At 37.2% G+C, this 24,919-nt stretch overlaps 1 long non-coding RNA gene across 1 annotated transcript; it reads right to left on the bottom strand.

Annotated features, from left to right (window-relative positions):
• Positions 1-1,348: 1,348 nt before the first annotated feature.
• LOC122182426 lies at positions 1,349-24,664 on the bottom strand. The gene is made up of 3 exons (XR_006179797.1): positions 24,618-24,664; positions 15,279-15,391; positions 1,349-1,423 (listed from the first exon to the last, which is right to left on the bottom strand). It is a non-coding gene; the product is annotated as an uncharacterized LOC122182426 (long non-coding RNA).
• Between the last annotated feature and the right edge of the window lie 255 nt (positions 24,665-24,919).

The raw sequence follows: 24,919 nt of genomic DNA, 5'->3' as shown, positions 1-24,919 counted from the left end.
ATATTATCTCACTATTTATAAAACAATACCTTCTTTACTTTATAAATTCCCATTTACATATGAAAAAGAGCTTTATTTATTGATGCCTTTGACTGATGTGCATTCTTCTTTCAGGAATACCCTCTTTTTCTTTTTTTCCATCTTACATATGCCAGAGCACCTTCTTTGCCTTTGACGTTACCTGAAATGATATTTTAAAATAATTCTCTCCTTGAATAATCAATAAACACAACTTAGTTCATTCATCAAATAAAATCACATCATATTTCCTTGCTCTATAACAATACATTTAAAATGTTTTCTAATCTTACAGTTTGACACAGAATTTATTACACAGAATGCAAATTTTAACCACTAGGAGCAGCTATAAACAAAGGGAAAACCAAATTTGTTTTCTTTTGTTATTGTAAAAAAACCTTTCTTTAACACCACCCCAACATACATACACACACCAAAAGGCATTATTATTTAACTGCTCGGTGAATCAGTAGGATATAAGCAGCCAGGAATTGGAACTGCATGGCAGTAAACTTTGTCCACATCTATATTAAAAATGAGTCATGATCTCATATATTGTCATGACTTAATTGATATTTATAGTGTTAAATTACCCCTTATTTCTAAACAAGGAGAGGTTGCCACCAATTATGGAAAAAATGCTATAATAGGATAAAGCTTTATATAATTACATTTCCTTCATATTTGTATGACTTCCAACACAACTGTGACCCAAACTTGATCCATCTGTAGCACTTTGAACATCATTTTCTGCTAAACATACAACAAAAAATGTGAACTTGTATTATATTAATAAAATGTTAATATATCACAGTATGGATTGATGTGATCCATACCTTATGGATATTTCACAACTACACAAGCTTTGATTAAGAGCTCACTGTAGTCAAAGGTAAGACTTTCACTGCTTCTAATGGGCTTTCAATCAAGGTCTCGGCTATCTGTATTTTTTCATAAAACAGAAAAATTCATTATCTTTGGAATTGCCTGATATGAGTCAGGGCAGCAAATGAGTTCAGTGATGATGCATTTGTGTAAATCTGGGCAAAAATTGACCTTGTATACTGACAGATAGGAAAAGAGGTAGGAAATGCATTTAACTGAACATCTCTGTTGCGTTGTAATCATCTAGACTTGAGTTTCACTAATTAATGGCTGTGTAAAGCGAGAGCATTCAAATGGACATCATTTTAAAATCCATTTACTGTTTACAGTCTTTGCTTTGTAACTTTTATTGTTATTGATTATCTTTTAACTTACCTCCTCTCTCAAATTCCTCACCACGTCATTCCGTCTCTTAATTCAGAAAAGAAGCCACCAATTTGGCATAAGGACGCAGTGCACCGGCCAGTGCAGATTTCATGCAATAGTCTCCCAGTTGTCCAACAAACGGTTTTTAGACTCCCTGTAAAGATTTTGGAAGCTTTTTCTGAGTGCAAAAACCCACATACAGGGCAAGGCACGTATGTTTTGAAGTATATAAGCACATAGTTGATGACATTATCTAGCTAGCTGAACCAGGTTTAAGTTTACAACTAATCAAGTCAGGGAATGGAAAATAATAATCTATGTAAATCAGTTTAAACTTGGAAATTCCATCTGAACAATATTATACATAGGAAACAGTGTGTATTGATCAAATAAACATTTAATACTGTTTTACAGCCATCAGATGGGAACACAGTTTATATTAAGTTGCCCTTAATTTCATTCAGAACATTGTTAGCTAGACTTTATTCTGCTAATGAAAATATAACTATATCTTCAGGAAGGACAGCCAATATCCTGGAAAAGAGATCAAAAGAGCACAGAGCAATGCTGAAAGAACCATTCAAGTGAACAGAAAATAAATAGCACTTAATTTATATTGTTACAATATTGTTACCATTTAATTTTGAAAGCATTATTTGTATCAGTAATATTTTCATCTTCATATTGTAAAAACCGTGTATGTGCATATTCAGAATTAATAGAGTGGAATTTTTCTGTATTCATTTTATATACATGAGAAAATATAGACCTGATACAGCTCCACATAAGTCAGTAAAATAAGATAAACTCCAGTGGACTGCAGATTGCTACTAACACTGGCTTTTAAAGTTGGGAACACACAATTGATTTGTGTACTTGGAAATGTACGTATTCAGTGCTTTTTTATCACATGGCATAAACTAAATACAAGCAGTGGCACTTCAGCAGTTCTTAATATTATAGCCAAACCTCATCCAATTTATCTAATTACCCTCTCTTATTAGCAGCAGTGAGGTTGAAAGCTATTCCTTATAACAATAAACTATCTTCGTAACTCTTTTCAGAGGCTACATTTAACAGGAGGATTTTGCATAGCACCATAATACTTAGACTTGCCAGTGCTGCTCTTGCCAGTGTAGATTGCCTCCACAGACATACACAGAAAGCTACTGCATGCACACATTGCTAGCTATCATAGAAAATCAGCTGTGAGAAAGCAAGCGTTCATAACTTTGTTCAAATAAATAAAAAAATATCTACTTAGTAAACTGTACTGATGTAGTCTGATATTGTATATTATACAACTCAGATTCTAGTTTCTTGTGATTAAAGACTAAAAAAATCACAGAATCATATGCTAGAGCAACTCAAGTTTGAGTAGCAGATGATGCAGATTTATAAAATCATACAGCATGGACTGAAAAAAGACCAAGCAATGCACGAAATCTGGGGAAAATCAAACCACTTATTCCACATGTAATTCAGATAAAATTACACAGGCTTAATATTTGAAATCATTTCTGTTACAGTTCCTCTTAGCCACTGTGATGAACACTAATGCAGTATGTGCATTATTATAAGCGGGAAATCCCTGGTATCAAAGGATTAATTTTAATCTTTGTCTTGCTTTAGTAATAGGAAATAAATTTTACCTAGTCATTGTCCTAGTCAAGTCATATAAAGAAACCATATATGCTGACGAGCCTTTATTATCTCAGTCAAATAGATTAGCATTGATTTACTGTAGGTAAGAGCTGCTGAAGGGTCTGTTCTGTGTGTGCTCTTCAGCAGCATGATTATTTACTGTAAACCTACCCTCTGATTTTCTCCTTAGGCTGGTATTGCTATTATTAAAGCTAATTCACATGAAATTATGGTAGCTCTTCTGGTCTACAGTCCTTGGTCAGAGACCTAAGCAGGTGTTTGCTTAATAATTTGGTCAAAGATCAGTGAGTTAAAGGTTAGGCCATAAAGGGGAAGAATGGAGAGGTCAGAGCACTTGCAGGAGGGGTCTGAGACTTGATCTTCCAGAGTCTGGAATGGTCGAGCCTCAAGGTCAGCCATTAGTGATCTTGCTTTAACGGACTGTGAGATGTCAACCATAAATTCACCATGCCAGCACCTTTAACCCTATTAATACTTTGACTACTGGAAATAAAAGCAAGAATCCAGAAGGAACTAGTCCATGGAGAATTATTCACAAAGTGTCCACGAGATTAAGTTTATGTAGTAAAGCTTATAACTCTTAATAGAGCTTTCCAAAGAAAAATAACACACATTCTTCATTACTCCCTTTTACAGAAAATCATTGCATTCTATATCAAGATGGTAGATGAAGACATTTCACACGTGATGTCTAAATATATATATATTCATAGAACATGAGATTTTTCTCAGATAATATAAGTAGAAATTAATGAAAATAGAAACAAAACTGAAAAATCACCTGTTCTCCAAAACTGTACTAGGTCAGGTACACACAAAGCTGTATAATTGCCACCCATAATTAGACAGCACATACTGAGCAAGCATCTTCTTATCAGAAGCAAATGGTGTAGTGGCCATTTTCTTGTTCAAGACAATAACTATGTTCTGATGATTAGCTATTTTAGCAAGCAGAAGCATGTGACCACCAAATGCCAACTTGGAATAAATGACGTTTAGGAATTTCATCCTGGAAGGTGCATCTCGCCTTCTGCTCTCCAGCGGCACTTCAACATTCAGTGTTGGCATTTCCTGAAATAGTGCTGAGTTGTAGAGATTCAAATAATCTTAAGATCTAAGAACTCTTGCTTTTAGTTTCACATCAAAGATACATGAAACAGCTTAGTATTACCAAACACCACATCCTGCATCTCCAGAGCCTGGGAAACTCATCTTTTGCTGTGTGCACAATCTTCTGTGGAGGGACTGCTCAGCCATTTGAGAAAGCAAGGTATATGGCCAATAAAAGAAGTAACATCACAGACTAAGTTAGGAAAATATTTCCGGCTGTTATAGCTAGGATGTCCATGGGACAACAAGACAGACAGTGAACTCCTTCCCCAGGGTTTCCAGAGACACCTGACAAGGCACTCTTTCCACTGCAGGATGAGTAGGACATGAAGCTTACAGGGATCAAAGTATCATGAAACAAAGCAAAAGGGTAGGAAGGGTGAGACTTAAAGGAATCATCCGTTGAGGTAAATGAAGACATCACAGCAGAATAAAAAGAGATAACAACAGACAGTTGGGTGCAGAGTGCTAATTGGGAGTCTGAACTGAACCAGTGGCCCCAGCCCAGCATTAATGAAATATTCATAGACAGGCACACAGCACACTGTCAGGAAAGGACAGGTTGGTTTGCCTTTTAGGAAGGAGAATTTTTCTATATCGTTGTTTTGTTCCTTTGATTTCCCTACACTTACAACTCCGAATCTGTGGTAAGGAAAGGTATGCAATTGCTACAAAGTGTGTTTTGTCAATGAAAATTCCAAACTGAGTAACTTGGCTTTAAAAATTAATTACTTCATCCTTAAAGGCCAACTACACAGGAACTTGAGACGTCTGGAAACTTCACACAGACCTTTCTTTAACTTCTAGTCATGCTTTACTTGACTTCTAGCATACTTAGTTTCCTATCTTATGAAACCTGCACAAAGATCTGAACAGAAAGAGATTTTCGTGCGTGGGCAGGAGGGAGCATGGTGTTTCAAGAGAAAACTAGCTCTCCTATTGATAAAAATTCACAGATATATCAAACTGAGAAACTAATCCTGTCAAATCTTATAAGGTATAAAGTACCCACAATTCCCACAAAGATCAGCAGGTTCTGGGTTCCCTCCAGAGCCCCTCAGAACTGAGCCCTTCATCCAGAATACTTGGCTTCAGTTCATATCACTTGAACTCACATTGTTCAGTTGGGCTTAAATCTTCACATTAACTGGTTGCTCAATTGCACTGCATACCGTGCGTGCTGCTGTGTGCACCTGTTTGTTTTGATAGCAAGCACAATAGGATATTTTGCGGGTTGAAATCATCCACTGTAACAAAACAGTCTTTTTTTAATTAAAAACAATTCTGGAAATGAAAACACAATAAGAATATGTACAAAAAAAAATCCGTTTATAAAGATTGAAACATAAAATGTGTCAAAATATTTTTGGAACCTCGCAAGTATTTGGTGACACAAAGTCAGTTTTCAGAAAGAAGTTCTGTTTTTAATGGGCATAAGCTTCTGTCTTTTAAATACTCTCTAAAGGATATTCTAAGTAAATCTGTAAAGAATTCCATTTAAAAAATGAAGAGCAAGTATTTATTAAAGAGTTCTGTATACTTATTTTGCTTTATGTTCTGCTTGTTAATTAGAAAGAAAAAGCACAGTTAAAAAAGCTGATATCAGATTTCCAGTCTACTTAATCAGTACAGGTAGATATCCATTCACAGAGAGCCATGCCCCATAATGCTTTTGCATGTTTAACTTTCATTAATTCAATACAATTAATTTCATCAATTGTAAGAGGAACATCAAAAAAGCTTGTGTTTTAAGACAAGGACTGACCACGTTCATCTTTAAGATTATGTCTTGTACTTCAGGGACTCCTCCCATACCACCTGTGAGTAAACAGTACCATGAGCCCCTAGTCTTGGAGAGAACTCTACAGTATACGAGGTGAAAATACAAAGTACTGTGAGCTAATGATAATCAGAAATACTTTCTTGATATTGTTGCATATAGAGAGCTCTTGAAATGGAAAACACCTTTACAGCGTTATCTTTTCCCCTCTAGATTACAGGACAGACAAGCACAGTGATCTCAGAAATCTTTAAAACAACAGAGAGAAAATTTTCTAATTCTCTTAATGGTCACCACTGAGGCAAAATTAATCCAAGCTTGGAAAAGGACAGCAGAAGATCTTTAACAATGCAGTACAGCCACAGAGAGATATCAATAGCAGCTGTGTATCAATAGTTAGGTAAATTCCAGCTTTGCAGGGCAGAACTGTTGGTACAAAGGGAAGGTAGATTAGCCTTAAACCAGGAGAGATGTTGTTCCATAGATTTGTTGCTTTCCTTTGAATAAAGAATACTGATATTGTCTTCCAGAAGTCAGTTCACTGCCCAGCACAAAAACTTTGACCTTTCGCCTCCTGTGCATGCAGAGAGAGGAGATGCTAACATGGTAAAATTCACTCCTGGGCAAGAGGCCAGAACATGGCCTATGTACTATTAAGCCTTCGAAATAGGGTTTAAGTGGGACTTAAGTGGTGCATGAGCCTTTCATTGGCTCTCTGCCCAGAAGTGAACTTCACCCACAGAGAATATTACATGTTGTCCATGCATTGCCTACTATATATGGGTGCCGTGTAATTCTCCTTTATCACCCTGACAAAACTTCCATCATTGCTTAACCTGAGTTGTTCTAAATGGTCCAGAGTAAACTATGCCTGCTACACACAATACAACCAAGCAGAGCATTGCTAACACAGGAGAAAGTATCTCTTCATGGTGAAGGAAGGTTAATTTTCTCAGGACTGATACGCCAACAGGGCGAACTGTATGAGTCTCTGTAACTGTACCAACTTCTGTTATTAGAAAGATGTGGTTTCTGGCACTTATTTCAATGAAGTAGTGTATAGATTTTCTACAAGGCATTATTTCCTGTCTACAATATATTATTTTTATTTTCACTTAAAACATACCAAGAATCTCCCTACTAGTATGCTCATGTGGTATTCCTCACATTTAAACATAGCTGGAAGTATTCCCACATATTTTATGCACATGATAGCCTTTCAGATGCAATAGAATTGCAAGGTAAATGAATTAAAACATAGTGTATGTCTGTACACGAGTGAGTGCCAAAGTTCTACTTACACTGCTGAAGTGTGGGTTTTTCCCCTTTATAATTTTGTTTCTATGGGTTTTGTTTTGGCATTAGGGCTGTCTCTTTCCTAACTGTCTCATTTTCCCTTGAGAGTTGTTTAATAGGTTACTAAGTGGGTTAGAAAAGATAAGAAGCAAAAGTTTAATTACTTGCAAAAATATGCACAATACAAGAGAAATGCACACATTCTGGACATTTCGTAGCCTGATACTGTCTTTGCTGGAAAACAGTTGACAGAGAGGGAAGCAGAACTGGGAACAAAAACCTCAGATGTCCTGGAAGAAATAATAAATCATAATTTACTATTGTAAATTTTACTGGCGGCTCTTAAAAGTGACCACAAGTAGTCTCTCTGATATATAGTGAAGAGATCCAGAACTGCTGACAGGTTTGTATATACCAGGCTGATTAACACTTTATATTACATTGACAATTATTAGGGGCTTTAAATTTGAGTTCTTACATTGCTCTTACTTCGAAGAAACCAGCTGTATTTTTTTTTCTGGTACTTTCTGTAAACGACACGTAGAACCTGATGATTATCATTCATTTCTATATAGTTAGCAGATGGCTTCTGGCAGCAATTCTTTAAAAGTTTCTTCATTTATAAAATATGAAGTGGCCAAACTAAGTTAAACCAATTAGTGACTTTCCTTTATCATTTTTCCAGGTGCTTTCTTCATTACGAGATATCAATCAACTGCAGGGCAGTAAACATGCTAGTTCTGGTATTTATGGAATGCTCAGATCATCAGTTGAATTACACGTAGTTCAAATCTAACATATTAGCAGTTCAAAAATCCATTAAGGTCAGTATCAGAGGAGCTGTTACACTACTCGTGTTGGAATGTGTCGCAGAGAACCAGCATGTGACACCTTGGAAGCGAAAGAAATATTTCCTGTTACTACAGTACTCAAAACCTCAAAACAAACAGGTTGCATAAACCAGATTGCATTCATTGGACTCATTTTTCAGTAATAACATTTACATTAACAGTGTTCATATTCTTTTCTTCAGCTATTTGGTATCTCCAGGTCCATAAGGTAGAGAAAATGTTTCAGGGTGAAAGTGTTGGTATGTAATACACCTGAAAACTATTCAGCCGTTTGTTAAAAATGGGCAAACATTCCAGCTTGTTTCTACAAGTAGGACCTTTCATGATCAATTTTTGTTTCAAAAAACAGACACTTTACTTGAAATTACATGCATGACTCAAACTTTTGCCCACACAAACCTGGTACCAGTATGTCTCTATAAGCGTATCATATGCCTCTCTATAGGCTGAAAATCTCAAGTACCTTTCCAATTACACTACAGTTGGAACTCGGTTGTTGGATTTTATATCAAGTGGAAAAGCAAATAATCTGTGCTTCTAGGTATATTTTTGGAATTGAAGAATATTAGAAAAGAACAAAATTGCAATTCTGTAAGCGTATAAGGTCGGGTAAAGCTTCTACTCAAATAAGTAGCCTTCTGACAGGATCAGACCAGCTACTCACCAGAAATAAGTTTTTGTTTTGGAAAAAGGCAGGTTAAAATGATAAATGTCAAATTGCAGTGGGTCTTTTGAAAAAGTCATCTCTCCTGACACTTCACCCTCATCCCTTGCTCTCCTCTCCACAGATGGCAACAAGGTGCACAGTAAAAGAAATTAAGATGATAGTGTGTAGACAGGAGCAAGGAGACTAGTTTTCATCTTTGCAGACAACAGAAATGACATCACGTCTCCTCAAACTGACACATTAATAAATTTAGTATCACCTGAACTTTTCTGGAAAAGAGAACCTTTTACACCAGCAAGTTATCTGGTGTCAGTAATAATAGGAATCTGTATCATATTCTGCACCATATATGATGGCAGAATTACCTTTTGGGCCCTAACAAGTTGACAGAGGTTCATTTTGCTTCCTCCTTTAATGACATCTTCTTTGCAGGTGAACTGCAGATGTAATGACTTCCTCTTTTGCTACTGAATACTCCTGAAATGTCATCATGACCCAAGACATCTCAATCTAGCTTAATGCAAACGGGAAGCAAAGGGTTTTTAAAGGTGAAACTGATCTTGCTAATGAAGAAGTATCACTCTTCATTTGGACAGGGAGCACAAAGCTTGTTAGATCGAGCTAGGTGAATGTCACAGGTTAGAGTTCAAACATAACACAGAATTGTGACTAAAGATGTTGTCTCCTATTTGTGTAGAGGTACACAGTCAAAACAAAGTAATATAAGTCTAAATTAAGTATTTTGGAATGATCCAGCAAGGTATAAAACAAATATTTGCTGGAGAGGGTTGCATTTTGAGGACCTTAATCATGAACAGTTCAGAAACATTTAAAAGGACAACAGTAAACACGCAAGATATGTTGAAACAGAAAAGAAAAAGAAGAAACAGAGAGGAATCAGCAGCAAGGAGAACACAAGGGATTTTAGCATAGCCCAGTCATTGCCCTAAGCTGGAGATTCACACAAAAGTATCTGATTTGTACGTTGAGCTGCAGCATTTCAGGTCGTAAAAATTAATTTGCCACTAAATCTGAGTTTGAACAGACCATACGTACATATATATATTTTAATGTACAAGAGAGCCAATTAAGAGCCTCAATTAATCCAAGGGCTTTTTTTCAGTATGAGTGAAAAGCATTTTGCCTCTCCAGACTTACATAAAGTTTCCTAAAATCATTGGATGTTCATGGGAAAAAAAAATTACCCACAACTACCAAAGACATTCAAGCACCTTTGTCACCTGAAAGGAGATCAGCTCTTCCTGATCATCATCATGCTTGTGGGAGATGGCATCCCTCATGCTGAGAAGTAGCTGTGGAAGACATTAACTTACAAAGCCTTTGCTGACCTTATAGAAATAGCACTGACAACAAAATTTAGCTGATCTCATTGCAGATGGTTTTTTTACATATTTAATTCATTTAATAACGCACTGTTTACAGACCAGGTCCTGGTGACACTCTTCTATTTCAAGCAATTCACTGTTTGCAGTGCTTCAGGATGTCTCAGATGGAGACACTGTATGAATGGGCCCAGATTGAGGCTAAGCAGAAATTGTTCAGTGATTCACCAGAAGAAAATAAAAAACAAAAGCCTACTGGCTTCAAGTGCTTGTCTGATTCAGGGAACATTTTAAAAACACCACATGAGTATTTTAAGTGCCAAAACTAAGATGGAGATTCGAAAATAATTATATGGAGATGTCTGAAAGAATGCATCATTCGTGCAATCTTCGTATCTGCTTGAAAAAAAAAAAAACAAACAATATAAGGCACATTTCAGCTGCTCTAAGTTTTTCAGCAGTTTTTCATAGAAAAACCAGAAATGTGTTTGCAATATATTTTGTTTCAGCAACACTGACTTATAAGAGCTTTCGTTTATTCGGTATTGGTTCTTCCTAAGATTCTTAGTGGAATTCACTGATCTGAAATATAAAACCAAATAGGAGGGCATCTATGAATGATAAAAGATGGCTACCTTTTAAAATTAACAATGTCTGTGGCTAAAAATGTTAAACTCAGTCCTTAGTTGAAATGCAAGATTTTACCAAAAGTAATTAAGTTAGTATCAAAAATATAAATTTCTTTATCAAATCTTAATATTAGAGGACTCAGATGAACAAAATGGAACAACTCGAGGTTATGATCCACAGCACTGGGTCAATTTTGCAAGAACTATTCAGCAGAGTTCCCAAGAGGTCATCAGATTAAAAAAAAGAAAAGAAAAAAAAAGACAGATGTGAAAGAAGAGTAGTTTCAAGAACTGAACTTATTTATGGACTCCAGAAAACTGCTGGTTAGCTGCTCCATGCCATCTAGATAAGAAATGGCTTAAAATATACCATAACTTCATACAAGCACTGTGGTTCCTCATTACGCATCTGGAAACAAAGAACAGCTTCTATGCAACAGTGAAAACTTCCAGGCCATATATCATGCAGTGGATTGACGTGAAGATTGTTTTCTGGAGAAGAGCCTTTATTCATTCTAAATCAATGGATGCTACAGAATGGATGATAAACTTACATGTCGAACTCTAAAGTTGCTATTCAACTTGCTCGACGAAAGAAAAGATTGAATACAAGATTTGATTATCTAACATCCAGTGCAATATGTAAAATGCTTTACCTTTCTTTTCTTTCATATGAGAGGTACACGGAAATTGGCTAGTGAGTTTAATCCACTTACCTTGAAAGAAAAAGTAAAGTACTTGCAAATAAGTTTAAATGAATTTTAAAATAAAAAATAAAAAAATAAAAATAAAAAAGAGTCATGGCCCCTGTGTTATTTTAGGAAAAACAAGCAATTACACTTAGTTCTAACAGGTGGAATAATGACTTTTTCACCTGTCAACTGGCAGCTTAGAATTCCCACACATGTAGACCATTTCTGTTTCATCTTTTCTTTGAATTTCAGTTGCTTTGCTTTTCAATGCCTGTGCTTTGCTGGTGTCTCCTTTGTGTCTGAAACTCTCACACTGAGTTCCGCCTCTTTGGTGCGGGGCTTTCTTTTCACAGTGACATTTCAACATAAACAGTCAATATTCATTACCTCAAAGGAGACTTCCCTCCTATTGCTGACCAATTAAATACCAGCTGAGTTAGGCAGACAAAGGTAAAGAAGCTGTACTACAGGGCTGGCTTGGAGTATACTTCTTCCCTTAAATGGGGAAAGAATGTATTCAAAATGAAGAATTGACAATATTGGGAAAATCCAAAGCAGAGCAGAACAGTTTCTTAAGAAGTTATGCTCCTGCTCTTTATCTTGCAAGGTCTGTTCCTAGTGTTATTCAGCCCATAGACAAGAATAGGAAAGATGCCTACATATCACAGGGACAAAGACAGATACCAGGTGTTCCTATACAACCTCAATAACTTTGATAAAATAACAAGCACATTGCAAAAATCTCCTGTTTGATAACAGGAGAAAAGGCTTTCCCCTTTTTCTTTTTTCCTTTTTTTTTTCTCTGAGATGGGAGTAAGATCCAGACGTATTTTGAATGCTGTTGCATTACATACAGTTCAGCAAAGGCTTCTTCCTTTTACACTAAGGTTCAAGAAAAATGCCCTCCTAAACAGATCATGGGCAAGGTGAAGATGTAACCAAGCCTACAACAGATGAGAACAGCCTGCTGACAGCCTGGAGGCTGATGAACCTCCTTCTCTGTCACAGAGTGGGAGGGGAAGGGCATCGATATCATTTACCATCTCCAAAATACAGGCACGACCCTTAGGGGAAGAAATAGCTCTACCAATGGCAATGCAAATCAAGTATCAGTTTTACCTGGAATGTGGAAGAGCACTGAATCATAAAAAAAATAAGATGAGAACAACTGCAAGGGACACTCTATACTGCACAGCAGCCTCAAGGCAGGATCAGATGCCTGAACTACACCTGACATTTTTGTCCAGCCTCTTCTTGAAAACCTCCGGCAGCACAGCCTCTTTGTCCCAGTCCATTCCAGTGCTTAACTCTACTTACAGCCTGCTACGTTCTTCTAATTGCCTAAAGCAGACCCTTTTTACTCTGATTTAACATTACATAAGCCCAAATCTACACATTCATCAATAGAATCCAAGAAGTCCAATGGTGTTTTAGCCCATTCATGTTTTTCAGAGTTTAAGTACAAAAGGTAGATTTCAAGTGTTGAGAATTCTCAGATAATTAAAAAAATAAAGCAATAATTTATAATCTGAAAGAATGCAGAAACTTATTTGTCCTAACAAAGGTATTAGTAGAGTAAGCAAGCAAAGAAAATAAAACAGGTTGGAACATGAGGGTATGCAGATCAGACACCAGTGTGATGTGAACAAGTCTGAAATCAAAAGACTCAATGATTGCTCAGTGCAAGATCAGGCTGAATTGTCACAGTTTGAAACAGCATGTTTAATGATCAGAAGTAGTTCTTATATTTTTACATGAACTCATAAGGATTTTTTTTCCTTCTTGTGAAATAGAATTTTCTATAGCACAAAAGGGCCCAATCCCACAGCCTACCCTCAGTGGGAGGTTTGCTTAACCAAGAAATGCAATGTCAGGCCTTCTCAGAGGATAAAAACAATACAAAGAATTGGTGTAGATGCTTTATGTAAAGGTAACAGCTTGAATCCCTGAAAGCATCCAAATGATTTTTACTTAAATGGATGTGACACTGCCAAGAAAGAAACTTTATCCTCATGAGAGATCTTTATTAGCCAGGGTACTTAACCCTAAAGATGAGGAGAATTTAATAATCACGGGGTTGTTTTCTCCCTCTTTCTTTCATTTGTGCAGCCAGCAGCTAGAGGGCACAAAAGAATGCTTTTACCTTATGATCTATCATATAAAAGAGCCCTACTCACTGAATAAAGAAAAAATAAAATTCCTAATATCATAGACTACAACACATTTTGTTTAGATTCTTAGTCTCAGTTCTGTTTCTCAAGAAGCAGTAGCAACACGGAGTCGATTGCATGACAATGCAGGAAACTAAATATCTTTACTCCACTAAGAGTGTGTATTTAAACCCCAGAACACACCAGGTATTTCACATCACATACGCTCTCTATGCACACGGTCATCATTACTTGCCTTAACTGTTTTGCAGAGCTCTTTGTTTAAAACTAATATAAACACATATTTAACCTCCTTCATTCTTACATCTTAAATATTAATGCTGGCTGTGACTCTGCATTAATAACAGCTATTATTTTTGCATTAATAAGGAGCTTACAAGAATAAACATAGAAGTCATAGTGCAGTCTTCCTGTCAATTAAAAAGAGTCAGTTGTATCTGCGGAGTACTTTATCTTATCATTTCACTCGGGACATTCCCAGGATCTGATCTGAACAGCTCCAGTGATAACAAACATGTAAGTACACAGAAAACCATCATGGCAAGAAAGTCAGAAGGGAGGTTATCAGTGAATTGCCAATTTTGGAATCCCTCACTTTGGAAGGAGTGTTATCACCATAAGTGAGGTCACTGGTGTGGACAGTGTGAGCATAGAGCTCGACATTCTTCCCACCAGAAATCCTAATAACCCCAGAAGAGAGGAATCCTAATAACCCAGTCACATCTGTTGCTGCGCTGTAAAATGGGGCGGACCTTAATAGCAACGTGTGTATTTGTATGTGTATACGTACACACATGTAGTTAAAAAGTGAAGCAAAACAAAGACCCTTTCCCTTCACCCCTAATGAACTGCACCAACCCCTTAGGCAGAAATGACTTGGATCCGGATAGAGCGCCATTTGCCAAATTGTAAATTGCCTACATTTATTTTGGGAGTGCACTAAACAGAGTGCTAATTGCCTTGTTTAGCACTTTCCCTTCTTTCATTTGCACTGGTGTAAAATCTTAGTAAATTAACTCAGGATTTTATTATGTAGGTAGCATTTGAACAACTGAATCAGTGAGAAAGCAGCATCAAAGGACTGATAAAAGAGGAGTTGACTCTACCCAGAATGCCATTTATATGTCCCTTGAATTAAAAAGGATGAAATTAACTTTTAATCCTTTTGCTTTTCATATAGCTGATCTTAACATAACATGTATTACTCAGTCATTTTATTTGCATTTACTCATTTCAAAATGTTAATAACTGTGGTTGCAAGCTTACTGTATGGGAATGCAGAGTTGCTTGTAATCATATACATAAGTGTGTAGGATTCCTTAGTAATTTTTTTGAACTGCAGCCAAACATAGACTTGAGGCTTCTGTTTATTGTCAAAGAGAACACCCTGAAGAGCAATTCCCATCTAACTGTTCAGTGGGCTATGCAAAATTAGTTGGTGGTCTCATGCTTGTCCACAGCATTAAGGGTATCTTATTTTTACACAAAGTCCAAGGAGAAAATTGGAAAAAAAATAATCACCATATTTTCACCTCCATAATATTAATTTTTCCAACTGGGAAATTAGAAATGTCCTGGTTATTATGGAAAAAAATGCAATGATATCATATATATAAATAGATGTTTCAGAACAAAGTCTTGCATCAAAAAATGTTTGTTCACAATCCATTGGCAAGGGATTTCAGCATGGTAGCACCACTGTTTGTGAACAGAATTTCATTTAAAGAAAAAGCATACAGAAGACCACTGAGACCACTTTGTAGATCTGAGCTCTGCTCTGAACGCACCTGCTGGAGAGTTCCTACCTTTAGACAATGGATTTCAGCAGTGTTGAAATCTGGGGTGATCTACTTGCAGGACCTTAATATTCCTAAGTTCTGAGAAGCCAAAACTTCTGCCTTCATGTGCAGCCAAAAGCCTTTAAAAAAGACAGATAAAAACCTGTTTGTTGTAGTCGATAAACACTGTGCATGCAAAAACAACTACACTTTGTACATTTACCATTTCAGTTTGCAGTCCTTTTAAATCACATCTATATATGAGAAGCATAGTATCATAAAAATATAAAAATCAATTTATTCATATTAGAATTAATTTGAGAAACTATTAAAAATCAGTAAAATATATTTTCTTCGTTTCTGATAGATTTTTTTAAAAGCTAATTTAATGGTTATTTTCCCCCTCAGTACTTCTGACTGTAATGGGAATAGGAAATACAAAGCAAATTAATATAAGAAGTCATCACGTCCTGAATCCTTAGCACCCTAACAGCCTTTGAGTAAATAACACATTATATGTTCATATGTAAGTACCCAAACTTCTGTCCCTTACAGAATCTTACAAAACAGAAAAAAAAAGGGATTGTTTCATAAAGGCAAGTTTTTTACAATATTTTTTTAGTTCATTTTCCAGACCAGGATGGTTTGGGTGGGCTCCAGGTAAGTATCTGAACTACTGAATGCTTCTCCCAAATGAACGGCCAAGGCATTTGAAATACCTCTATTATTATTTAACACCTGGCTGCACTGCTGTTCAGTGCTATGTGAATAAAATAAGTCATGACTCAGTGTGTGCTAGCAATGCTTTGCCAAAAGAACAAAAGTACTCGATAATGATTCTCTGTAAGTGGGTTTGTAATGAAGGTACAGAACTTACTCCTTATATTGCAAAGGTAAGGGAAGCCATGCCATGTTTCCGCAGCAGCATTTTTGGGGACCACATCTTTTTGCTACAAGAGTTACTGAGAGAGAAAGGAGCAGATTCTAGATTTTTTTTTTTTACCTGTGCAAAAATTATAATGATTAATTAGGATGTGATATCCCTGTTACTGCTACTTTTATTACATTGCAGGTAATGCATAGCACTCATTCAAGCACAAGGACTCCATGATGTTCCATGCTATGAATATACGCACTGAAAATTTGATCTCTACATCTGGAAGTTTGTAATCTGAAATGTTGAATTTACAGGATTGAAGAACAGACAAAATGGTTAGCAGAAGAAAAGTAGCCACAGGTCGCATACAGCTCAGGGCACCTAAACACAGCCTTTCTTCAAACTGTTGCATAAATCTAGCAAGATTAAGTTGGTTCTGTCAGTTCAGTGAAGAAGTTAACTGCTGGACCCAAAGAGAAGGCAAGCACATAAACTAGAGAAGGAAGATCTGGGACGTGGGTTGAATAATTCTGAAAAAAATAGTGCTCTGGAGCTTAAGGAGAGGATTTTTTTTTTTTTTAAACTGCTCTCCAGGTTTCACTGTTTGGCCTTGTAATGTCATGAATATGTTTTTAACAAATCAACCTAGTGCTGAAAAATAACTGGGACTAAACAACAGCTTTCAAGTTCTTTGTTCCTTACTATTTAGTCACACACACACAAAAAAAAGCAAAAATACACAAAGGGAAAATTGTCTACAAATGCATACAAAGATTTTTATGTTCTACTATAGGCCCTTACATCAGGCAAAATGAATATGCTAAAGAATCTCCATTAAAAAGGTTAAAGCATAATTGGCTACCCTTAATGTCCCAAACAAATGCTGCCCAGTTCCACTTTATAACAGAAGACCATTAATGAAAATGTTATTTCAATACAAAATACAAAGAATACGTAGATCTACCAATATAATGCCTTCACTACAATGATTTTTATTTCATGATATCAATAGGATTTTCTCAATGAACATCATAGTCTTCAAAAAGAAACAATCCAAGAAGGGTGGTTACATAAACAGTATAAAACCGACCTTGTCCAGATACTCTACAGGGATGAGTTTTCCTGTTCCTTCTTTGTTCAATAAGTCAATTTGCTTTGGTAATTTGCTTTGAATTTTGAGAAACCGTTGTAGAATTAGTGCTTCCTCCATTGCCATTCCAAAGCACATACTCTAGCCAGAGTATAAGAAGAAATTTTAGTTTAGATTCTGCAGGAATTTGAGGTATTTCCTTTCATAAACAAGTTTTAGAAGTAGAAGTTACATTTTATATGTACATCTTGCTTACAAGCATCTCTAGCAAACTCCACAACATACTTCTATTTCTTATATATACATGGACAAGCTTATGTATGCATATACAAAAAGTATATAATGGAGTAGGATCTGCACTGTGTCAGAGTTTTAGATGGTGTTTCCCTGTACTTGTGAAGGACACGTGCTAGTTTTTAGGTATCAGTTATGTAGGTGTTCCCGATCAGACTTCTGTCTTCCATAATACAACAGCTTATGGAGGTTTTACATATGAACAGAATGACATTTTTGTCTTAATCTCGCCTTCCTCACACAATTGTGTTTAAATTGTGTGAAAATCAATGTAATTTCTCTATACTTTGTTATTGTTGTTGTTGTTGTTGTTAGAACAGTTAAAGGCTGATTAAGCCAGGGATGAACAATGAAGTGTTATGATGTAAAATCTTAAGAATCTGAGGCACAAGCACAACTAAGAACAAAACTTACACTGAAAACAAAAAGAAATACACCTACTACTGGTGGATCAACTTTTGACCGTAAAGGATACAGGAGCAATCCAGCAAGAAATAATTGTGTAGGGGCTGACATGCTATTGGGATCTCTAAGGGACATTGTTTTCCCCTTTGTCACAGAGTTGCTATTTTCCCCTGGATCAGCTTCATGCACATATTTTTACTTATCCAAATCACTGTGGTATCTAGAAAAAAAAAGCCACATTTTTTATGTTATTAATACTGCCAATGTTGAATCAGCTTTGAGATGACTCTGCCTGCACCTTTTCCTGCAAAGGAAGCACATAAAGAACACAGCTTCAGCTTTGCAAACTCCAGTTGTTCTTAAACCAGACATAAGAATAACTTTTTCAAATGAAAGAAACCTCAGAAAGATTAAGGAACGCAAAAATGGAATGCAAAATTTAGTGCATTCTCTCCCTGCCTCCTGTGTCCTTATAAGGTAGGTCATTTCCCTCAGGCTTGCTCTCAAATCAGCAACTCAGTGACTTTCTAAATTTTGACAAGTTCCACACAGTCCCCTGGCTCCCTTGGAAGCCCTGTGCTCTCGCTGCCTGAGGCTTGTCTGCTCCTTGTCCCCTGGAGTATCTCGGCCTCAGCCCTTGTTGCAAACTCCCTTTTCCCTTGCCTCTTCTTCTGTGATCATGCTTGGTTGCTCTTGGGGAAGAAATCATCTCCCCGTATTCCAGAGGGCTGTCGCAGAGAACAGCAGTCAGAAGAAGTTAAGCATCTCTCCAAAGGAACCTTGTAGACTGCGAAACGCATCAGAAGCTACAAATTAAACAGATATAATACAGTATCTCTGTGCTACTATTATGTATTATACCCCTAAAGAGGTACCATTTCAGTTTTCATGCCTGCAGAAAAGCAGCTCTCCATAGCAGACCTGCTGGAGGATCCCGCTTTGACCTGAGTCTGAGGGATGCTCATGCACGACCTCCGAGAAGCCTGGGTATGCCTCCCTGCTCTCATCAATGCAGATTCTGACATGTCGAGAGCAGCTATTAGATCAAGTCACCACACTGCCTTTGCACAATACTGCCTCTTTAAAACAGGACGATTTTTCACTTACAAAGCATTTCGCTCTAGAAATGCAGTGCATTAATTGAAAGAACTGGTGAGAGCGCTTAGCGTTATTTGCCGTATTTCACGTCCGTAAATGATAGCACAAATTTTAAATGATTTACTCAGCACTAGAAACAGATCAATGACACAAAGCCAGTGGCATTCGTAGCTACTTATAGCCATTTCTGATCCTCCTGCAGCAACCAGCACTCCCCCCAGGCAAACAGTGGCAGCATTTGATGTCAGACGCAAACGTCAGCAGCACCAATGAGAAACAGTTAACAGAGGCTTGATATTTCATTTCAGTGGGAAGGGAAATTAAATCTGCAGTTTGTGACTCTTAGGATATTAAGTCTCTATTAGGAAAGGGTTAAATACAGATTATGTAAATAGGGATATTGTTATTTGTCCCATATGTAGCACTGCAGAGTGAAAACCGCTTTCTCCCCTGATTTTTCTTTTTTTTTTTTTTTTTTTTTTAGTTTTTCTTTTCCACAAATTGAGAGATTAACCTGGACTCAATTGAAATGGCAGCCCATATCATACCTTCCCTTGATCTCACAGCATGGCTAATAACAGCTGGGGCCTACCAAGCAGGCTTCTTTATTTTTCCTTTATTGTTCCAGGCCACACAACCGTGAACCTTCAGCATGTTATGTACTTAAGCATGGTCAGGTTGATGTCATTATTTTCTTATTGTTGCGGAGCTCCCTGGGTGTTTGCCCATATTCATAGAGAGGGGCTTGTGTGCTCTTTGTAGGTTAACCTTTTAAAAAGGAGATGCTCGACCACTTGCAAATGTAGCCCAGGGCTGTGACATTGCACTAGGCCGATTGGTACGCTTCAAAACACATATTAGCACCACTTGCGCTATTTCATCTCTCTTTTTAATTTTAGCCCAGTCTTGTAAGATAAATCTTATCTGTGCCACAAGTAAATGCTTGATAGAGCACATTTTTAAAGCCTTTAGAAGGAGGGGGAAAAAGTGTGGTTTGTCTGGGTCACTGTGTGCTTTGTCTAAGTAAAGGCATAGCTATTTGTCAGTTTATCTGTCTGCTGTCCTTCTGTCTAGCTCTCCAGTTACCTTGCAGCAAACAAGCCAGGAGCATTAGCACTGAATTGTGAGAGCTACAAGGAAAAAGTGCTTCTCTGCATGAACCATGGCCACACTTAGCTTTTACAATCCTATAAAAATTGGTCTACTTGCTATCAATTCATCCTAGAAAGCAAGCCACTGCTCTCAATTGCCTCCAGCTTTGATGTAAGCACCCTACAATACTCCTATTTAAACTACAGTGGATGGAAGACACCTATAAAAATATTAATTATCTCCAGTTGACACCAGATGCAGTTAACATACTGTATGCCAGCTCTGAAATACTAGAGTTTTTATTAGGAAAGCTAATGTTTATTGCAAGCATTAAAGTCTGAGTCATAAAAGGCTGAGCATAAGAAAGATGTTTCAGGTATTATTCCTTTCACGTACCAAACACAAGTTTGCTAAATCCTGCTTGCGGGGTTAATTATTTTGGAAGTCATATTGCAAATAGAAGCTCTCGAAGAACTTGGCAAGATCTTATCCCGCACTCAGTGGGCCAAATGTAAATGAGCAAGATGAATCTCCACTGGTTTCAGTGAATGTTGGCCTCGTAACTTTTAAGTGAAGCAGATAAAAACAGCAGCACAGATTACAGGCTTAATGTCTGAATTACTTGAGTAGTGTCAATTATGATAATTGTAGCCCTGACACCAGTGTATGCTTTGCTACTGTTTCCTTTGTAGACAGGTTGATCCTTTGCTTTTTTAAACCAAGAGGTCAGGAAGGTGAGCTGTACAGCTGGGCAGCCAGCAGCCTTATGTATCTGGGTCACTGTCAGTGCCCCAAAGGTGTACCTTAAGTTGCTTGTGTAATGGGAAGCGGAAGGCTGCCCGAGCTCTTGTGCTCAAGGATTAGGTTTATGGTTACCACCAGACTGGACACACAACTGCCCTGTCTGCAAAACCTGTGTCACACAGCTAAGAGACGAAACAAAATGATGCAGATATTATACAGGATGGAGGTGGACTATTCTGGCTTTCACTTACAATGACAACTGCAAAACCCCCATACGTCTTTACTGCATACAATCAGAATTATCCTCTTAAGGATTCTTTGAGGAATCACAAGGAAACACAAGCAACAATTAGACTTAAATTTATATTGTGTTTTTTCCTTCGTATCAGATTTCCAATTCCACAGTTCATCTCAGTATGCATGCACATGCCTAATCATAAGGATGGGTTTCGCATGTTACTGTAAGGTATAACTGGTTGCATGAACCACAGCAACGTTGTCTTACCCTTCAGACTTGAGTTAGTTGAGCCAAAGAGCCAGCCAGTTGCCTCTGTTCCCCAGACAGCACCAGAGCTTAAATATGAACCACTCCTATCACGTGCCAAATCTCCCTGCACAGCATGGCTTACTCCAGAGCAGAGTTAGGAGAATCAACATGAAGGAAGTCTGAGCAGTCAGGAGCTTAAGCCTGATGGCAGCACCAGGCTAAATTGGAAGTGGAGACAGCCTTGTGTGCACACTGGTTGCTTCAGAACAGAACTTTCACTGTGCTTCCCCCTTTCCAGCATCAGACTTAATTTTTATTGTAAAAAGTCCTTGATAGCCTACAAGACAATACTCAGCAATACACTAAGGGTTTGTTTCTATCTCTGATTTTTTCTTTTAATCTCAGTAATACATTGAGATTTTCCTCTGATGTTTTGTGTCTTTGCAATTTCTACTTTGCAGAGCAAGCTAACAACGTTCAATCAAAATACTTATTTTCTCTTAAAACAAAAGCTAATACTTCTTTCTATAATGATGAATTTTGAGTAACTGTTTATTTCTATAAAATGTGTAAGTGTATACAAATGTACTTTTATGTACACACATACATACATATGTGCTTCACTGAAATGTTAATGTGCAAAGCGTACTCTTACTTCAACTTGATTTAAGTAAATTTATAATCAAAATAATAAACAATTAAAAATTGAATAAGATCAAGATCTTCCCCATATGATTTTCTGCAGTATAGTAGTAGGGAATTACATGTGCCGGTTTTGAAGTACTGAAATGAACTATGAATTCATTATAACCTCATCAGTCTAATCCCTGATTACCTTAAGCAAGGTGGTATTCCATGAATTGTTCTTTGTACACTTAAAGGACCACAGTTACATGAAGTTCAGTTATTAAAACCACTTTAATCTATTCCCAGATAAGCGTGGCTCAGCTATAAAGAACAGCATGTTGTATTAATGGAGGTTTTATTTTGACTGCAGCTCTTCACTGTGCTGCTACACCAAAGTCTAGCATTATGTTCCCTGGCATATTAAGTACATTAAAATTACTTCAAGCTATAGAAATATCAGTGATTCCATCTCAAATCTTTTCTCCTTATAAATGTTCTTATTCTTTGTGGGACAAAAAAAAGATTTCTAATTTTACTGACAAATTTTCAGTGTCTCTTTTCAGACCTGCTAGTTTCATCAAAAACCAAGAAACAGAATGACATTGCCAGAAGATATTTCCTATGAACCACGGACTACCGTTTGTAAAATATGACTCAAACAGGATGTCCTTTCAGAAAGCAGTACTGTGTTTATGATTCCATAAGATCTTTACATATTTCAAATGATATTCAGAAATATGCTTATGGGTTTTTTTTAAGATCTTATTTTCTTATCTGAACTCTTTTAACAAAGGTATTACGCTAAGTATAAAAGCTGTCCAATTTTTTTCCAACCTTTTGCTTCTCTCTAAACCACAGTCATTTTGTTAGACATTGAAAATGTCTTGATTTAGTTGTCTTGCTATTTTGGGCCTGTCCTGCCCCCTGCAGTGGTAATAAGGATGGGGCTTCCTGCTGGGTCCTGAAGAATACCATTTCACGGCCGCCACATAGCTGGCGGCTTTTATTTATGGAGCCAAGAAAATGAATGGGTATTAGTGTCCAAACATTTCAACATGCTCCTGTGGCCATGCACAAAAGGGACTGATTTGCAGCAAATTTCCACTTATTTTTCAAAAGTATTTACCTTGCAGAAGCTTGGCTGATCGCTATAATGGCATAGCAGAGGGGAAAAATGACCATTTCAGAACCCAATTTTTATATATGTTTCTGAACCTTAAAAGTGCTATACTTCTTGTGAATAAAGATAATACTCTTGGTTGCTAGGCTTTTATGGATATGTGGCTAATGCCAGCCCTTTTTTTCATGTGTATCTTTACAACAGATGAAATGCACATTACCTAGAAGCTGAAAGCTTACTCTGCAACGGGGATTGCACAGGTGAAGATTCTTGCAAGAGACGTTACTGGTGCCAGTGCTAAAGTTTAGGTTCTTTTAAACATGGTGAATGGCTCTCAGCATGACAGACCCCAGAGGTGCTTTCAACACCTGTACTTCTACCTGCCTGCTGGGGGCAGTGCTGTGTGCACTTTACACCTTCCCTGAATTACCCAAGAAATTTGAGGAAGACTTTCAACTGATGCTAGGCTGTTGCAGCTGCATGAAACCTACATCACAACGCTGCATTTGAAAATTGATGAGATTTGCACATGCCCTTAAAATGACTGAAATATGAGAGGACACTTAGAAATGGTGGCTAAAGGTTCTGTTCAGACAGCAATGTTCAGAAATGAAATTCAAAGTCTTGTGCTTATGCCTTCTTAAATAGTTCCAGATGAGCTTTTTGGGCTGCAAACTTCAACTGCAATCAGCATGTGGCTGCTAGCTGATATGAGCACTTAGTTACATAAAATGAAGACTCTTCTTAGTTGTGCAGGTGTTTGCAGATACCATTTCTCAGGTGTAATTCCTGAACTTAAGGGGAAAGCTATCACAAATTAGTTCTAAGTTGATTAGTTCCATGTTGGAATCTATGTCTGTGGTCTTTTCTCTTGCAAAAATTATCTATCAATTATAGCAATGCTTCCAGTTTAACTCCTGATCTTAAATTAATCCTATTTTTTGTCTAAAATCGGTTTTCACAAACGAGGAAAAAAACAACACCACCATACAAAATAAGCATTCTGTTTCACCAAAGAGCTTGATTATCTTAGAGTTATTAAATCCATAAAGAAAAATCTGAAATCCTCAATATGCAGCAGTACACCTGGAGCTGCTTCATGTTAAAGGTTCTTCTTATTCCTTTGCTACCCATTCAGACTCATTCTACTTAGGCTCCATCTCCTGAATCTCATTCAGGCAATCCCAAAGAAACAGCACACAACATAGGCAAATCCTCTGCAAAGAATGTCTCTACCTCCTCCTGCTAACCTGCCTTCAGCTGCCAATAACAGCTTCAATGTATACATGAAAAACGAGATGAAGAAGTGGAATAGAGGGGCAGATAAATAATCTCATCTGTATCAACACCCTTCTAACTATGCAGGAGGCATATTAAGAGAAAGAGAGAAAAACATGGGGCTCTTTCCTTTTTTCGTCCCCTACAGTTTTACAAGATCTGGTTCCTTTTCATACAGCGTGGCAGAATGCACCCTACACCAGAACAGCTGTTAGGCAGGAATAAACAAAAGGCACAGTTCGAAGAATACTCACAAGTCTCCAGGGGAAGGATGGCCATTTCTGTCAGCCACAGTCTCTCCTGTTGAGGAATGGATGGAATAATGTTCATAGAGTGTTGAGGGTCTGCTGTGGGTACTGGACAAGTTGAATTTATTATTTATTTTAAGTTTCCACTCATTTCCTGGTCTCTCCTGTTGGCATAGAGGATACCTTATGAAAACTTCAGAACACCTTCAGAAGTATGTTTCTACAACATACTTCAGAGCATAACATTTTAATTTTGAAGTAATCAAGGCCAATCAAACAGTAGGCATGAGAGTCCTGTTTTTGAACAA

The sequence above is a fragment of the Lagopus leucura genome, unplaced genomic scaffold (assembly GCF_019238085.1).
Source record: "Lagopus leucura isolate 7727_CA_CO unplaced genomic scaffold, USGS_WTPT01 Super-Scaffold_100015, whole genome shotgun sequence".
NCBI lineage: Eukaryota > Metazoa > Chordata > Aves > Galliformes > Phasianidae > Lagopus > Lagopus leucura.
This window is presented reverse-complemented; position numbering and strand designations above follow the sequence as displayed.